The 4,425-nt window shown below is 37.3% G+C and overlaps 1 non-coding gene across 1 annotated transcript; it reads right to left on the bottom strand.

The window, feature by feature from the left end:
• Positions 1–2,494: 2,494 nt before the first annotated feature.
• Positions 2,495–2,557, bottom strand: LOC120094431 (U7 small nuclear RNA). The gene has a single exon (XR_005488746.1). It is a non-coding gene; the product is annotated as a U7 small nuclear RNA (small nuclear RNA).
• Between the last annotated feature and the right edge of the window lie 1,868 nt (positions 2,558–4,425).

The following is a 4,425-nucleotide window of genomic DNA, read 5'->3' as shown; positions in this document are numbered from 1 at the left end:
CACATGATAATCTCAAGGATACAGAAAGGTCTTTGACAAAATCTAACAGTCCTTCATGCTAAAAGTCTGGGCCAATAGGGATACAAGGAACATTCCTGAATATACCAAAGGCCATTTATACAAAGTCTGTAACCAAGAAGAAATTAAATGGATAGAAACTCAAAGCAATTTCACTAAACAAGACAAGGCTGTGCATTCTCTCTTTACCTAGTTAATGTAGTAATTGAAGTCTTAGCTAGGAGAGAAAGGAAAAGAGATCAAACAGACACAGAAACACAAGTAAAATATCTTTGTTTGCAGATTATATTATAGTATATATAAGTGATCCTAAAAATTTTATCTATGAACTCCTACAACTGAAAAACATGTTCAGCAGACTAACAGAGTAACAAATTCACTCACAGAAATCAGTAGTCCTTCTATATACAAATAACAACTAAAAACTGACCAAAATAAGAGAAATGATATTTTTAACAACAGACTCAAATAATATAATGCATCTTAGAATATTTTAACCAAGCAAGATAAAGACTTATATGGTCAAATCTTCAGGTCTTTGAAGAAAGAAATTGAACAAGATATAAGAAGATAAAAAGATTTCACATGCTCATGGGATGGTAGGATTAGCATAGTAAAAATGACCATTCTACAAAAATTAATCTACAGATTCAATGAAATCAGCATTAAAATTCTAGCAAAATTCACAGATCATGAAACCATTCTCAGCTTCAGTTTACACACACACACACACACACACACACACACACACACACACACACACCCAAAGATAACTAAATTAATCCTGAACAATAAAAACAAAACAAACAAAAACAAAAACAAAACTGCTGGTGGTCTCAGCATTTCTAATTTCAAGTAGCACTTCAGAGCTATACTATTAAACCCCATGTGATATTGGCATAAAAACAAATACATTATTCAATAAAATCTAATTGAAAGCCCAGATTTAAATCCCCATACCCTTGGGCACCCAATTTTGTATATAGAAGCCAGAAATACATACAGAAAAAGAGATAGTGTCTTCAAAAAATGGGCTGGTCAGACAGGATGTCTGTATACAGAAGAATGCAAATAGATCCATATACATTACATCACACAAAACTCAAGTCCAAAGTAGATAAATGACCTTAACATAAAACCAGATACTTGCAGCCTGATAGAAGAGAAAGTGAACACTGCTGCAGAAGTCAGATTTCTGGACACAATACTGGGCAGGACAGGCACTGAGATCAACAATTAATGAACAGGACCTCATGAAACAGAAAAGCACCTGTGAAGCAAGACAGACAAAGGGACAACTTGCAGCATCAAAAGAGATATTTTAACCAACTCTACCTCTGATAGCAAACTAATATAAAAAATATATTAAAAACTCAAGAAAAGAAATACCAAAAACCAAATGGTCTGATTTTAAAGTGTGACACAGACATAAACAGAATTCTTAAAGGAAGAATCTCACATGGCCGAGGAACACTTAAAGAAATGTTCAAAATCGTTAACTATTAGGGCAAAACAAAACTAGTTTGAGATTCCATCGTAAAACTGTCAGAATGCCTAAAACAAGTAATACGTGGGACAACTCATGCTGGTGAGGATGCGGAGCAAGGAGAGTTCTCATTTTTTGCTGGTTCGAGTACAAAATTGTATAGCAACTGTGGAAATCGATATGGAGGTTCCTCAAAAAAGTGGGCAATCAATCTACCTTAAAACCCAGATATACAACTCTGAGGCATATCTCCAACAGGTACTTGATCCTATTACAGAGACACTGGTTCGACCATGTTCATCGACACTTTATTGATAATAGCCAGAAACTGAAAACAACCTCTATGTCCCTCAATAGAGGAATAGGTAAAGAAATATGGTATATTTTACACAATGGAGTATTATTCAACTGTGAAAAAACTGTGGGCGATACACAGAATTTGGGGGAGTTAGAGGGATGTTATAGAAGCCTAGCATAGTGAAAACTTCCTAAAATGTAAGGTGATCAAACTGAGGTCCCCTAATAATTGAGGAGACAAAGACCCATCCAGTAATTGATAAGGACCAGCCTCAGCTTGGAGGGGTTCTGAGGAAAGGGTATTTGGGAGCAGCAAAAGAAATGATTCAAAGTCAAATTATGGGGTTCAAGCTGTCAGCCTGGTAGTCTGCTTGGAATGGCTCACTAGACAGCTCTCCATGGGCAGCACTTGGCTCTGTAGTCTGCTCAAGATAGCTTTCTGCTACAGACAGCTCTCTGCTCAAGACAGCTCCCTGCTTGAGATAGTTCTCTCATGTTAGAAAAATTCAAAAAGCTCTCTGAATAGCTCATGGGTTTTTCTGACCAAAGTCAGAAAAGTTGCTACTAAAACTCTTGGATTTTCTAGAAAAAAAAAACTCTAAAAACACTGTGTTCACTCTGCAAGCAGTACTCTCTGGGTAGCTGCTAGAAAAAATAAATGTAAAAAAGCTGTATTAGCTCTCTAAGTAATTCTTGGGATTTCCGGCCAAGGTCAGAATTCCTGTTAGAAAAATTTTAAAAGAGCTATGAAAATTTCTAAAAGAGTTATGTTCACTCTCCATGGATTTTCCAACACTAATCAGAAATCCTGTTAGAAAAAATTCTAAAAGAACCGTGTTTGCTCTCTAGAGATATCCAGGCAGCTCAGCTCTTTCTAGAAAAACATTCCAAAACATAAATATGGCTGTCTCCTAGCTAATTCATACAGACCAAAAGCCCATTCTTTTATTTACATATCAATCCAGGCCCAAGAGTCAGCATTCTGCAATCTTAGTCCCTTGAATCTTAATAGGGAGTTTCTCTCTCTCTCTCTCTCTCTCTCTCTCTCTCTCTCTCTCTCTCTCTCTCTCTCTCTCTCTCCCTCTCTCTCTCTCTTTCTCTCTCTCCCTGCCCCAGAACATTGCAAAAGAATTCAGAGATCTGCCTGTTTTTGTAACAACAAAGAATAAAATTAGCCAGGAGACATCTTGCTGAGCAGTCACAACACCCCAACTCTCTTTATCTCCTTCGGTAATATCTTTCTGACAAGCTAGGTCATAATGCAGCTGCCCATGCTTTTGATTTTTATTTTTTGGAGGTCTGAATCTGTGAAACCCCTCATATAATTCACATTACATGCTTATATTTACCTAGTTGAGAAATTATATATTTTTGAACTCATGTTTTCAGAGTTTTTTCCTACAACCATAAGGACTGTCCTGAAGGTCAGAGTGCTTATGATTTTTGTCAAGAACATAGAACACACCCTAGCCTCCTGAACTTGTGCTGCCTATAATTATCATGGAGACATTAACCTTTACAGGAAGAATATTTCCCTAAAGAAATTTTACACAAACAAACATCTCATCCAGCAATTGTCAACACACAGAGGCCCATGCCCTTCTGGCTATGTTTCAAGGTCAGAAATCATCTCACTCCATTCCTTCCATGATCATGCGGGTGGCAGGTTATCTCTCACTAAGCAAGGCTTTCAATTCTGTGACTGGGTTGTATTCAGTTAACTTGTTGGCCAAGAGCGTCCCATAGAAATCCCCAATAACCTAGCCTGTTGGAAAGATAATAGGTTGCTATCTGTACACTGACGGTAGAGACCCATTGTTGAAGACAGCACCCACACAGCTCAAAACTCACTTAACATTTGGAAATAGAGATGGTGCCTACTAGGAGCCTTCATTCTTACATTCTACTGTCTTTAGTGTGGAAAGGTACTAGGCTACCAAAAGAGGAATACCAATTCAGCCACAAAATCTTTTACTTACACTCTGTCTTGCCTACACAAGACTTTTGAAAGTAGCCAACCAATGTCTTATTTGACTTAAGATCCACTCCACAAGACAGAACCAGAACATTTGACATTGTTTGGGTAACCAAGAACCAGAGACTAAACAGTCCAGAGACCTAGGATAAAACTAAACACTGCTGGTCTAAAAAATAAAAGTATAAAAATTAAGATTCCTAAAAATATTCTGCTATCCTCATCAGTTATCCGAAGAGAAGTTCCCTCCTATAGCTGTTAGGAACACATAGAGAGACTCACAGCTTGACATTATAAATATCTGCACTTAGTGACCAGGAACAGGTCACCTGATATGGCCACATGAAACTAAATCAGACTAGGTTGGGGATGGGGGGGGGAGACAAGAAAATGAGACTGTGACAATTTGATTGAGAGCAACCAGTTTTTTTTATGACTTTATCAGAAACAAATATAATGGTAAGTGCCAGAATCAATAGTTATAGTTGCCAGGATACTATGATGTTTACAAGTTACACAGGCTATACAAAGATTAATGTCTAAAACCAATTGTCCTGTAAAGCTTCATGCTTCCTTAATTACTAAGGTAATATACAGAGAAACACAAAATGGCCTGAATACTTCACGGCTTGAGAGGAGCTCATTGGTC

Source organism: Rattus norvegicus, chromosome 8 (genome assembly GCF_036323735.1).
Source record: "Rattus norvegicus strain BN/NHsdMcwi chromosome 8, GRCr8, whole genome shotgun sequence".
NCBI lineage: Eukaryota > Metazoa > Chordata > Mammalia > Rodentia > Muridae > Rattus > Rattus norvegicus.
This window is presented reverse-complemented; position numbering and strand designations above follow the sequence as displayed.